Consider the following 14,258-nt stretch of genomic DNA (forward strand, 5'->3'; position numbering starts at 1 on the left):
GGGGTCACTTTGACTTCACACTTTAGCTAGGGCAAGCGTGGGATGAGCTCCCAGCAAGGCACTGGAGACCACCTGGATTCGTAGGAGAAAACTCACTGTCTTCACTGAGGCACTCCTGGAGGTGACTAGAAGACGGGTAAGGGCAGTGTCTTTCAGTCAGCCTTGAGGCCGCCACTATCGACCTTTCAAAGGGGGAAAAGACTGCCCTCTGCCAGGCTTCTCAATTACCAACTGGATCACCCAGCACATACACCTATCTTCTCTGACCATCCAAGGGAGACCCGTGGAACACAGTTCGGCCTTCTGCGATGAAACTTTTGGATGCAGTGTGTGCTGCATGTGGTGAACGGCACAAACCCCGAACTGCCCTCAGCAGGCCTACCTGGGTGACTTCGGATGTTCCCAATGCCTAGCAATGCTCGGGGTTACTCTCTGCATTACTTCGGGCTGGACCTAAAGTCCAGTTTCCGCATCACCTAGAGAGACGTCGAGCAGGAGTCCCCAAACCGAATTGGAGCCCCGGTGGTTTCTTTCAGGGCCGCTTAGTTTTCCTCAACGTGGCAGACCCGCAGGGAACGAAACCCTGCCAAGAACCGCGTTCCTGGGGCTGTTTCAAAGCTGTGGGACGCTCGCCTCAGAGAACACCTTAGTTCCCGGCCCTTCCAACTGCATAGGGAGGGATGTGCCCAGAGCTGTGTATCCCTTGCTTGTGCTCAGAAGGCTTTGGGTACGCAGTGTACTTCCTTGGAAAGAAGTGCCCACGTGAGAGTCTTGAGCGCTGTGAGGCATACTAAAGCTAAAGCCGTCCACTGACTAAGACCTCCTGGAAACCGGGGCGCCCCTATCTCTGGGAATGGGAAAATGTGCACCTTACCTCGAGACTAGAGGTCACATTTAGTGGGCACCTTAGCTACAGTATGCTCCTGGGGGTGAGCTCCCCGGAAGGAATCGCAAGCACCTGGTTTCTTTTGGAAAAACTCACCGCTCCTCAGAGGAATCTGTGGAGTGAATAGTAGCAGGCGGCTTGGAAGCTGCAACGAAGTGGCTTTCCAAAGGGGGAAAGTCGGGCTTCTCCCACATCCTCCCAGTGCCAACTTGAGCCCACGACGCATTTGCCAGCACTCGCTGACTGACACCTGGAGACTTTCAGCAACCCTGGGCCTTTCTAGGATCCCACTTCGTTGGACGGGGTGTGTTCTGCGTGCCACGAGGAGCAGCACCCGCTTAATGACTTAGTCAGGCCGAGGGGACCTTGCCTCGTCCAAATGCCTCAGAGTCGTACCGGCTTTTCTGTACTTTCTGTCAGGCTGCACCTGCAGTGTACCTTGCGTCACAATAGTGAGATGACAGGTTAAGGGTTGCCAGGATGCACTTTAGGCTCAGGGATTCTCTCAGTGCCGTTCGGAGGGCCTCCACAGAGGGAGAGCCACGCTGAATGTAATACTGGCCAAAACTTTGTCCCGGGGCTGCCTTACAGCTGTAGACATCATGCTCTGCAAGCGAGAAGCAGTTCACTGCCCTTCGCGCTGCGTAGCAAGAGCTGACCCCAGCAGTCTGTCCTGTGTTGTGTGGCTCGGAAAACAAAACGGGGACTCCCAGCGCACATGCTCTCCCTCAGAAGGAATTCACACGCGACTCTCTTAGGCCTACGCAAAGCCGCAGAGGAGTTAAAGCACTCTATGGAGTCAGGGTTCATGGAGGTGGCTGCCCACCCAACTTGGCTGATAGGAAGCGCTCGCGCTTCCCTTGAGGCTAGGGGTCACTTTGACTTCACACTTTAGCTAGGGCAAGCGTGGGATGAGCTCCCAGCAAGGCACTGGAGACCACCTGGATTCGTAGGAGAAAACTCACTGTCTTCACTGAGGCACTCCTGGAGGTGACTAGAAGACGGGTAAGGGCAGTGTCTTTCAGTCAGCCTTGAGGCCGCCACTATCGACCTTTCAAAGGGGGAAAAGACTGCCCTCTGCCAGGCTTCTCAATTACCAACTGGATCACCCAGCACATACACCTATCTTCTCTGACCATCCAAGGGAGACCCGTGGAACACAGTTCGGCCTTCTGCGATGAAACTTTTGGATGCAGTGTGTGCTGCATGTGGTGAACGGCACAAACCCCGAACTGCCCTCAGCAGGCCTACCTGGGTGACTTCGGATGTTCCCAATGCCTAGCAATGCTCGGGGTTACTCTCTGCATTACTTCGGGCTGGACCTAAAGTCCAGTTTCCGCATCACCTAGAGAGACGTCGAGCAGGAGTCCCCAAACCGAATTGGAGCCCCGGTGGTTTCTTTCAGGGCCGCTTAGTTTTCCTCAACGTGGCAGACCCGCAGGGAACGAAACCCTGCCAAGAACCGCGTTCCTGGGGCTGTTTCAAAGCTGTGGGACGCTCGCCTCAGAGAACACCTTAGTTCCCGGCCCTTCCAACTGCATAGGGAGGGATGTGCCCAGAGCTGTGTATCCCTTGCTTGTGCTCAGAAGGCTTTGGGTACGCAGTGTACTTCCTTGGAAAGAAGTGCCCACGTGAGAGTCTTGAGCGCTGTGAGGCATACTAAAGCTAAAGCCGTCCACTGACTAAGACCTCCTGGAAACCGGGGCGCCCCTATCTCTGGGAATGGGAAAATGTGCACCTTACCTCGAGACTAGAGGTCACATTTAGTGGGCACCTTAGCTACAGTATGCTCCTGGGGGTGAGCTCCCCGGAAGGAATCGCAAGCACCTGGTTTCTTTTGGAAAAACTCACCGCTCCTCAGAGGAATCTGTGGAGTGAATAGTAGCAGGCGGCTTGGAAGCTGCAACGAAGTGGCTTTCCAAAGGGGGAAAGTCGGGCTTCTCCCACATCCTCCCAGTGCCAACTTGAGCCCACGACGCATTTGCCAGCACTCGCTGACTGACACCTGGAGACTTTCAGCAACCCTGGGCCTTTCTAGGATCCCACTTCGTTGGACGGGGGGTGTTCTGCGTGCCACGAGGAGCAGCACCCGCTTAATGACTTAGTCAGGCCGAGGGGACCTTGCCTCGTCCAAATGCCTCAGAGTCGTACCGGCTTTTCTGTACTTTCTGTCAGGCTGCACCTGCAGTGTACCTTGCGTCACAATAGTGAGATGACAGGTTAAGGGTTGCCAGGATGCACTTTAGGCTCAGGGATTCTCTCAGTGCCGTTCGGAGGGCCTCCACAGAGGGAGAGCCACGCTGAATGTAATACTGGCCAAAACTTTGTCCCGGGGCTGCCTTACAGCTGTAGACATCAAGCTCTGCAAGCGAGAAGCAGTTCACTGCCCTTCGCTCTGCGTAGCAAGAGCTGACCCCAGCAGTCTGTCCTGTGTTGTGTGGCTCGGAAAACAAAACGGGGACTCCCAGCGCACATGCTCTCCCTCAGAAGGAATTCACACGCGACTCTCTTAGGCCTACGCAAAGCCGCAGAGGAGTTAAAGCACTCTATGGAGTCAGGGTTCATGGAGGTGGCTGCCCACCCAACTTGGCTGATAGGAAGCGCTCGCGCTTCCCTTGAGGCTAGGGGTCACTTTGACTTCACACTTTAGCTAGGGCAAGCGTGGGATGAGCTCCCAGCAAGGCACTGGAGACCACCTGGATTCGTAGGAGAAAACTCACTGTCTTCACTGAGGCACTCCTGGAGGTGACTAGAAGACGGGTAAGGGCAGTGTCTTTCAGTCAGCCTTGAGGCCGCCACTATCGACCTTTCAAATGGGGAAAAGACTGCCCTCTGCCAGGCTTCTCAATTACCAACTGGATCACCCAGCACATACACCTATCTTCTCTGACCATCCAAGGGAGACCCGTGGAACACAGTTCGGCCTTCTGCGATGAAACTTTTGGATGCAGTGTGTGCTGCATGTGGTGAACGGCACAAACCCCGAACTGCCCTCAGCAGGCCTACCTGGGTGACTTCGGATGTTCCCAATGCCTAGCAATGCTCGGGGTTACTCTCTGCATTACTTCGGGCTGGACCTAAAGTCCAGTTTCCGCATCACCTAGAGAGACGTCGAGCAGGAGTCCCCAAACCGAATTGGAGCCCCGGTGGTTTCTTTCAGGGCCGCTTAGTTTTCCTCAACGTGGCAGACCCGCAGGGAACGAAACCCTGCCAAGAACCGCGTTCCTGGGGCTGTTTCAAAGCTGTGGGACGCTCGCCTCAGAGAACACCTTAGTTCCCGGCCCTTCCAACTGCATAGGGAGGGATGTGCCCAGAGCTGTGTATCCCTTGCTTGTGCTCAGAAGGCTTTGGGTACGCCGTGTACTTCCTGGGAAAGAAGTGCCCACGTGAGAGTCTTGAGCGCTGTGAGGCATACTAAAGCTAAAGCCGTCCACTGACTAAGACCTCCTGGAAACCGGGGCGCCCCTATCTCTGGGAATGGGAAAATGTGCACCTTACCTCGAGACTAGAGGTCACATTTAGTGGGCACCTTAGCTACCGTATGCTCCTGGGGGTGAGCTCCCCGGAAGGAATCGCAAGCACCTGGTTTCTTTTGGAAAAACTCACCGCTCCTCAGAGGAATCTGTGGAGTGAATAGTAGCAGGCGGCTTGGAAGCTGCAACGAAGTGGCTTTCCAAAGGGGGAAAGTCGGGCTTCTCCCACATCCTCCCAGTGCCAACTTGAGCCCACGACGCATTTGCCAGCACTCGCTGACTGACACCTGGAGACTTTCAGCAACCCTGGGCCTTTCTAGGATCCCACTTCGTTGGACGGGGGGTGTTCTGCGTGCCACGAGGAGCAGCACCCGCTTAATGACTTAGTCAGGCCGAGGGGACCTTGCCTCGTCCAAATGCCTCAGAGTCGTACCGGCTTTTCTGTACTTTCTGTCAGGCTGCACCTGCAGTGTACCTTGCGTCACAATAGTGAGATGACAGGTTAAGGGTTGCCAGGATGCACTTTAGGCTCAGGGATTCTCTCAGTGCCGTTCGGAGGGCCTCCACAGAGGGAGAGCCACGCTGAATGTAATACTGGCCAAAACTTTGCCCCGGGGCTGCCTTACAGCTGTAGACATCAAGCTCTGCAAGCGAGAAGCAGTTCACTGCCCTTCGCGCTGCGTAGCAAGAGCTGACCCCAGCAGTCTGTCCTGTGTTGTGTGGCTCGGAAAACAAAACGGGGACTCCCAGCGCACATGCTCTCCCTCAGAAGGAATTCACACGCGACTCTCTTAGGCCTACGCAAAGCCGCAGAGGAGTTAAAGCACTCTATGGCGTCAGGGTTCATGGAGGTGGCTGCCCACCCAACTTGGCTGATAGGAAGCGCTCGCGCTTCCCTTGAGGCTAGGGGTCACTTTGACTTCACACTTTAGCTAGGGCAAGCGTGGGATGAGCTCCCAGCAAGGCACTGGAGACCACCTGGATTCGTAGGAGAAAACTCACTGTCTTCACTGAGGCACTCCTGGAGGTGACTAGAAGACGGGTAAGGGCAGTGTCTTTCAGTCAGCCTTGAGGCCGCCACTATCGACCTTTCAAATGGGGAAAAGACTGCCCTCTGCCAGGCTTCTCAATTACCAACTGGATCACCCAGCACATACACCTATCTTCTCTGACCATCCAAGGGAGACCCGTGGAACACAGTTCGGCCTTCTGCGATGAAACTTTTGGATGCAGTGTGTGCTGCATGTGGTGAACGGCACAAACCCCGAACTGCCCTCAGCAGGCCTACCTGGGTGACTTCGGATGTTCCCAATGCCTAGCAATGCTCGGGGTTACTCTCTGCATTACTTCGGGCTGGACCTAAAGTCCAGTTTCCGCATCACCTAGAGAGACGTCGAGCAGGAGTCCCCAAACCGAATTGGAGCCCCGGTGGTTTCTTTCAGGGCCGCTTAGTTTTCCTCAACGTGGCAGACCCACAGGGAACGAAACCCTGCCAAGAACCGCGTTCCTGGGGCTGTTTCAAAGCTGTGGGACGCTCGCCTCAGAGAACACCTTAGTTCCCGGCCCTTCCAACTGCATAGGGAGGGATGTGCCCAGAGCTGTGTATCCCTTGCTTGTGCTCAGAAGGCTTTGGGTACGCCGTGTACTTCCTGGGAAAGAAGTGCCCACGTGAGAGTCTTGAGCGCTGTGAGGCATACTAAAGCTAAAGCCGTCCACTGACTAAGACCTCCTGGAAACCGGGGCGCCCCTATCTCTGGGAATGGGAAAATGTGCACCTTACCTCGAGACTAGAGGTCACATTTAGTGGGCACCTTAGCTACCGTATGCTCCTGGGGGTGAGCTCCCCGGAAGGAATCGCAAGCACCTGGTTTCTTTTGGAAAAACTCACCGCTCCTCAGAGGAATCTGTGGAGTGAATAGTAGCAGGCGGCTTGGAAGCTGCAACGAAGTGGCTTTCCAAAGGGGGAAAGTCGGGCTTCTCCCACATCCTCCCAGTGCCAACTTGAGCCCACGACGCATTTGCCAGCACTCGCTGACTGACACCTGGAGACTTTCAGCAACCCTGGGCCTTTCTAGGATCCCACTTCGTTGGACGGGGGGTGTTCTGCGTGCCACGAGGAGCAGCACCCGCTTAATGACTTAGTCAGGCCGAGGGGACCTTGCCTCGTCCAAATGCCTCAGAGTCGTACCGGCTTTTCTGTACTTTCTGTCAGGCTGCACCTGCAGTGTACCTTGCGTCACAATAGTGAGATGACAGGTTAAGGGTTGCCAGGATGCACTTTAGGCTCAGGGATTCTCTCAGTGCCGTTCAGAGGGCCTCCACAGAGGGAGAGCCACGCTGAATGTAATACTGGCCAAAACTTTGCCCCGGGGCTGCCTTACAGCTGTAGACATCAAGCTCTGCAAGCGAGAAGCAGTTCACTGCCCTTCGCTCTGCGTAGCAAGAGCTGACCCCAGCAGTCTGTCCTGTGTTGTGTGGCTCGGAAAACAAAACGGGGACTCCCAGCGCACATGCTCTCCCTCAGAAGGAATTCACACGCGACTCTCTTAGGCCTACGCAAAGCCGCAGAGGAGTTAAAGCACTCTATGGCGTCAGGGTTCATGGAGGTGGCTGCCCACCCAACTTGGCTGATAGGAAGCGCTCGCGCTTCCCTTGAGGCTAGGGGTCACTTTGACTTCACACTTTAGCTAGGGCAAGAGTGGGATGAGCTCCCAGCAAGGCACTGGAGACCACCTGGATTCGTAGGAGAAAACTCACTGTCTTCACTGAGGCACTCCTGGAGGTGACTAGAAGACGGGTAAGGGCAGTGTCTTTCAGTCAGCCTTGAGGCCGCCACTATCGACCTTTCAAATGGGGAAAAGACTGCCCTCTGCCAGGCTTCTCAATTACCAACTGGATCACCCAGCACATACACCTATCTTCTCTGACCATCCAAGGGAGACCCGTGGAACACAGTTCGGCCTTCTGCGATGAAACTTTTGGATGCAGTGTGTGCTGCATGTGGTGAACGGCACAAACCCCGAACTGCCCTCAGCAGGCCTACCTGGGTGACTTCGGATGTTCCCAATGCCTAGCAATGCTCGGGGTTACTCTCTGCATTACTTCGGGCTGGACCTAAAGTCCAGTTTCCGCATCACCTAGAGAGACGTCGAGCAGGAGTCCCCAAACCGAATTGGAGCCCCGGTGGTTTCTTTCAGGGCCGCTTAGTTTTCCTCAACGTGGCAGACCCGCAGGGAACGAAACCCTGCCAAGAACCGCGTTCCTGGGGCTGTTTCAAAGCTGTGGGACGCTCGCCTCAGAGAACACCTTAGTTCCCGGCCCTTCCAACTGCATAGGGAGGGATGTGCCCAGAGCTGTGTATCCCTTGCTTGTGCTCAGAAGGCTTTGGGTACGCCGTGTACTTCCTGGGAAAGAAGTGCCCACGTGAGAGTCTTGAGCGCTGTGAGGCATACTAAAGCTAAAGCCGTCCACTGACTAAGACCTCCTGGAAACCGGGGCGCCCCTATCTCTGGGAATGGGAAAATGTGCACCTTACCTCGAGACTAGAGGTCACATTTAGTGGGCACCTTAGCTACCGTATGCTCCTGGGGGTGAGCTCCCCGGAAGGAATCGCAAGCACCTGGTTTCTTTTGGAAAAACTCACCGCTCCTCAGAGGAATCTGTGGAGTGAATAGTAGCAGGCGGCTTGGAAGCTGCAACGAAGTGGCTTTCCAAAGGGGGAAAGTCGGGCTTCTCCCACATCCTCCCAGTGCCAACTTGAGCCCACGACGCATTTGCCAGCACTCGCTGACTGACACCTGGAGACTTTCAGCAACCCTGGGCCTTTCTAGGATCCCACTTCGTTGGACGGGGGGTGTTCTGCGTGCCACGAGGAGCAGCACCCGCTTAATGACTTAGTCAGGCCGAGGGGACCTTGCCTCGTCCAAATGCCTCAGAGTCGTACCGGCTTTTCTGTACTTTCTGTCAGGCTGCACCTGCAGTGTACCTTGCGTCACAATAGTGAGATGACAGGTTAAGGGTTGCCAGGATGCACTTTAGGCTCAGGGATTCTCTCAGTGCCGTTCGGAGGGCCTCCACAGAGGGAGAGCCACGCTGAATGTAATACTGGCCAAAACTTTGCCCCGGGGCTGCCTTACAGCTGTAGACATCAAGCTCTGCAAGCGAGAAGCAGTTCACTGCCCTTCGCTCTGCGTAGCAAGAGCTGACCCCAGCAGTCTGTCCTGTGTTGTGTGGCTCGGAAAACAAAACGGGGACTCCCAGCGCACATGCTCTCCCTCAGAAGGAATTCACACGCGACTCTCTTAGGCCTACGCAAAGCCGCAGAGGAGTTAAAGCACTCTATGGCGTCAGGGTTCATGGAGGTGGCTGCCCACCCAACTTGGCTGATAGGAAGCGCTCGCGCTTCCCTTGAGGCTAGGGGTCACTTTGACTTCACACTTTAGCTAGGGCAAGCGTGGGATGAGCTCCCAGCAAGGCACTGGAGACCACCTGGATTCGTAGGAGAAAACTCACTGTCTTCACTGAGGCACTCCTGGAGGTGACTAGAAGACGGGTAAGGGCAGTGTCTTTCAGTCAGCCTTGAGGCCGCCACTATCGACCTTTCAAATGGGGAAAAGACTGCCCTCTGCCAGGCTTCTCAATTACCAACTGGATCACCCAGCACATACACCTATCTTCTCTGACCATCCAAGGGAGACCCGTGGAACACAGTTCGGCCTTCTGCGATGAAACTTTTGGATGCAGTGTGTGCTGCATGTGGTGAACGGCACAAACCCCGAACTGCCCTCAGCAGGCCTACCTGGGTGACTTCGGATGTTCCCAATGCCTAGCAATGCTCGGGGTTACTCTCTGCATTACTTCGGGCTGGACCTAAAGTCCAGTGTCCGCATCACCTAGAGAGACGTCGAGCAGGAGTCCCCAAACCGAATTGGAGCCCCGGTGGTTTCTTTCAGGGCCGCTTAGTTTTCCTCAACGTGGCAGACCCGCAGGGAACGAAACCCTGCCAAGAACCGCGTTCCTGGGGCTGTTTCAAAGCTGTGGGACGCTCGCCTCAGAGAACACCTTAGTTCCCGGCCCTTCCAACTGCATAGGGAGGGATGTGCCCAGAGCTGTGTATCCCTTGCTTGTGCTCAGAAGGCTTTGGGTACGCCGTGTACTTCCTGGGAAAGAAGTGCCCACGTGAGAGTCTTGAGCGCTGTGAGGCATACTAAAGCTAAAGCCGTCCACTGACTAAGACCTCCTGGAAACCGGGGCGCCCCTATCTCTGGGAATGGGAAAATGTGCACCTTACCTCGAGACTAGAGGTCACATTTAGTGGGCACCTTAGCTACAGTATGCTCCTGGGGGTGAGCTCCCCGGAAGGAATCGCAAGCACCTGGTTTCTTTTGGAAAAACTCACCGCTCCTCAGAGGAATCTGTGGAGTGAATAGTAGCAGGCGGCTTGGAAGCTGCAACGAAGTGGCTTTCCAAAGGGGGAAAGTCGGGCTTCTCCCACATCCTCCCAGTGCCAACTTGAGCCCACGACGCATTTGCCAGCACTCGCTGACTGACACCTGGAGACTTTCAGCAACCCTGGGCCTTTCTAGGATCCCACTTCGTTGGACGGGGGGTGTTCTGCGTGCCACGAGGAGCAGCACCCGCTTAATGACTTAGTCAGGCCGAGGGGACCTTGCCTCGTCCAAATGCCTCAGAGTCGTACCGGCTTTTCTGTACTTTCTGTCAGGCTGCACCTGCAGTGTACCTTGCGTCACAATAGTGAGATGACAGGTTAAGGGTTGCCAGGATGCACTTTAGGCTCAGGGATTCTCTCAGTGCCGTTCGGAGGGCCTCCACAGAGGGAGAGCCACGCTGAATGTAATACTGGCCAAAACTTTGCCCCGGGGCTGCCTTACAGCTGTAGACATCAAGCTCTGCAAGCGAGAAGCAGTTCACTGCCCTTCGCTCTGCGTAGCAAGAGCTGACCCCAGCAGTCTGTCCTGTGTTGTGTGGCTCGGAAAACAAAACGGGGACTCCCAGCGCACATGCTCTCCCTCAGAAGGAATTCACACGCGACTCTCTTAGGCCTACGCAAAGCCGCAGAGGAGTTAAAGCACTCTATGGCGTCAGGGTTCATGGAGGTGGCTGCCCACCCAACTTGGCTGATAGGAAGCGCTCGCGCTTCCCTTGAGGCTAGGGGTCACTTTGACTTCACACTTTAGCTAGGGCAAGCGTGGGATGAGCTCCCAGCAAGGCACTGGAGACCACCTGGATTCGTAGGAGAAAACTCACTGTCTTCACTGAGGCACTCCTGGAGGTGACTAGAAGACGGGTAAGGGCAGTGTCTTTCAGTCAGCCTTGAGGCCGCCACTATCGACCTTTCAAATGGGGAAAAGACTGCCCTCTGCCAGGCTTCTCAATTACCAACTGGATCACCCAGCACATACACCTATCTTCTCTGACCATCCAAGGGAGACCCGTGGAACACAGTTCGGCCTTCTGCGATGAAACTTTTGGATGCAGTGTGTGCTGCATGTGGTGAACGGCACAAACCCCGAACTGCCCTCAGCAGGCCTACCTGGGTGACTTCGGATGTTCCCAATGCCTAGCAATGCTCGGGGTTACTCTCTGCATTACTTCGGGCTGGACCTAAAGTCCAGTTTCCGCATCACCTAGAGAGACGTCGAGCAGGAGTCCCCAAACCGAATTGGAGCCCCGGTGGTTTCTTTCAGGGCCGCTTAGTTTTCCTCAACGTGGCAGACCCGCAGGGAACGAAACCCTGCCAAGAACCGCGTTCCTGGGGCTGTTTCAAAGCTGTGGGACGCTCGCCTCAGAGAACACCTTAGTTCCCGGCCCTTCCAACTGCATAGGGAGGGATGTGCCCAGAGCTGTGTATCCCTTGCTTGTGCTCAGAAGGCTTTGGGTACGCCGTGTACTTCCTGGGAAAGAAGTGCCCACGTGAGAGTCTTGAGCGCTGTGAGGCATACTAAAGCTAAAGCCGTCCACTGACTAAGACCTCCTGGAAACCGGGGCGCCCCTATCTCTGGGAATGGGAAAATGTGCACCTTACCTCGAGACTAGAGGTCACATTTAGTGGGCACCTTAGCTACCGTATGCTCCTGGGGGTGAGCTCCCCGGAAGGAATCGCAAGCACCTGGTTTCTTTTGGAAAAACTCACCGCTCCTCAGAGGAATCTGTGGAGTGAATAGTAGCAAGCGGCTTGGAAGCTGCAACGAAGTGGCTTTCCAAAGGGGGAAAGTCGGGCTTCTCCCACATCCTCCCAGTGCCAACTTGAGCCCACGACGCATTTGCCAGCACTCGCTGACTGACACCTGGAGACTTTCAGCAACCCTGGGCCTTTCTAGGATCCCACTTCGTTGGACGGGGGGTGTTCTGCGTGCCACGAGGAGCAGCACCCGCTTAATGACTTAGTCAGGCCGAGGGGACCTTGCCTCGTCCAAATGCCTCAGAGTCGTACCGGCTTTTCTGTACTTTCTGTCAGGCTGCACCTGCAGTGTACCTTGCGTCACAATAGTGAGATGACAGGTTAAGGGTTGCCAGGATGCACTTTAGGCTCAGGGATTCTCTCAGTGCCGTTCGGAGGGCCTCCACAGAGGGAGAGCCACGCTGAATGTAATACTGGCCAAAACTTTGTCCCGGGGCTGCCTTACAGCTGTAGACATCAAGCTCTGCAAGCGAGAAGCAGTTCACTGCCCTTCGCTCTGCGTAGCAAGAGCTGACCCCAGCAGTCTGTCCTGTGTTGTGTGGCTCGGAAAACAAAACGGGGACTCCCAGCGCACATGCTCTCCCTCAGAAGGAATTCACACGCGACTCTCTTAGGCCTACGCAAAGCCGCAGAGGAGTTAAAGCACTCTATGGAGTCAGGGTTCATGGAGGTGGCTGCCCACCCAACTTGGCTGATAGGAAGCGCTCGCGCTTCCCTTGAGGCTAGGGGTCACTTTGACTTCACACTTTAGCTAGGGCAAGCGTGGGATGAGCTCCCAGCAAGGCACTGGAGACCACCTGGATTCGTAGGAGAAAACTCACTGTCTTCACTGAGGCACTCCTGGAGGTGACTAGAAGACGGGTAAGGGCAGTGTCTTTCAGTCAGCCTTGAGGCCGCCACTATCGACCTTTCAAATGGGGAAAAGACTGCCCTCTGCCAGGCTTCTCAATTACCAACTGGATCACCCAGCACATACACCTATCTTCTCTGACCATCCAAGGGAGACCCGTGGAACACAGTTCGGCCTTCTGCGATGAAACTTTTGGATGCAGTGTGTGCTGCATGTGGTGAACGGCACAAACCCCGAACTGCCCTCAGCAGGCCTACCTGGGTGACTTCGGATGTTCCCAATGCCTAGCAATGCTCGGGGTTACTCTCTGCATTACTTCGGGCTGGACCTAAAGTCCAGTGTCCGCATCACCTAGAGAGACGTCGAGCAGGAGTCCCCAAACCGAATTGGAGCCCCGGTGGTTTCTTTCAGGGCCGCTTAGTTTTCCTCAACGTGGCAGACCCGCAGGGAACGAAACCCTGCCAAGAACCGCGTTCCTGGGGCTGTTTCAAAGCTGTGGGACGCTCGCCTCAGAGAACACCTTAGTTCCCGGCCCTTCCAACTGCATAGGGAGGGATGTGCCCAGAGCTGTGTATCCCTTGCTTGTGCTCAGAAGGCTTTGGGTACGCCGTGTACTTCCTGGGAAAGAAGTGCCCACGTGAGAGTCTTGAGCGCTGTGAGGCATACTAAAGCTAAAGCCGTCCACTGACTAAGACCTCCTGGAAACCGGGGCGCCCCTATCTCTGGGAATGGGAAAATGTGCACCTTACCTCGAGACTAGAGGTCACATTTAGTGGGCACCTTAGCTACCGTATGCTCCTGGGGGTGAGCTCCCCGGAAGGAATCGCAAGCACCTGGTTTCTTTTGGAAAAACTCACCGCTCCTCAGAGGAATCTGTGGAGTGAATAGTAGCAGGCGGCTTGGAAGCTGCAACGAAGTGGCTTTCCAAAGGGGGAAAGTCGGGCTTCTCCCACATCCTCCCAGTGCCAACTTGAGCCCACGACGCATTTGCCAGCACTCGCTGACTGACACCTGGAGACTTTCAGCAACCCTGGGCCTTTCTAGGATCCCACTTCGTTGGACGGGGGGTGTTCTGCGTGCCACGAGGAGCAGCACCCGCTTAATGACTTAGTCAGGCCGAGGGGACCTTGCCTCGTCCAAATGCCTCAGAGTCGTACCGGCTTTTCTGTACTTTCTGTCAGGCTGCACCTGCAGTGTACCTTGCGTCACAATAGTGAGATGACAGGTTAAGGGTTGCCAGGATGCACTTTAGGCTCAGGGATTCTCTCAGTGCCGTTCGGAGGGCCTCCACAGAGGGAGAGCCACGCTGAATGTAATACTGGCCAAAACTTTGTCCCGGGGCTGCCTTACAGCTGTAGACATCAAGCTCTGCAAGCGAGAAGCAGTTCACTGCCCTTCGCTCTGCGTAGCAAGAGCTGACCCCAGCAGTCTGTCCTGTGTTGTGTGGCTCGGAAAACAAAACGGGGACTCCCAGCGCACATGCTCTCCCTCAGAAGGAATTCACACGCGACTCTCTTAGGCCTACGCAAAGCCGCAGAGGAGTTAAAGCACTCTATGGAGTCAGGGTTCATGGAGGTGGCTGCCCACCCAACTTGGCTGATAGGAAGCGCTCGCGCTTCCCTTGAGGCTAGGGGTCACTTTGACTTCACACTTTAGCTAGGGCAAGCGTGGGATGAGCTCCCAGCAAGGCACTGGAGACCACCTGGATTCGTAGGAGAAAACTCACTGTCTTCACTGAGGCACTCCTGGAGGTGACTAGAAGACGGGTAAGGGCAGTGTCTTTCAGTCAGCCTTGAGGCCGCCACTATCGACCTTTCAAATGGGGAAAAGACTGCCCTCTGCCAGGCT

Source organism: Mesoplodon mirus, assembly GCF_964341445.2.
Source record: "Mesoplodon mirus genome assembly, chromosome: 4".
Lineage (NCBI taxonomy): Eukaryota > Metazoa > Chordata > Mammalia > Artiodactyla > Ziphiidae > Mesoplodon > Mesoplodon mirus.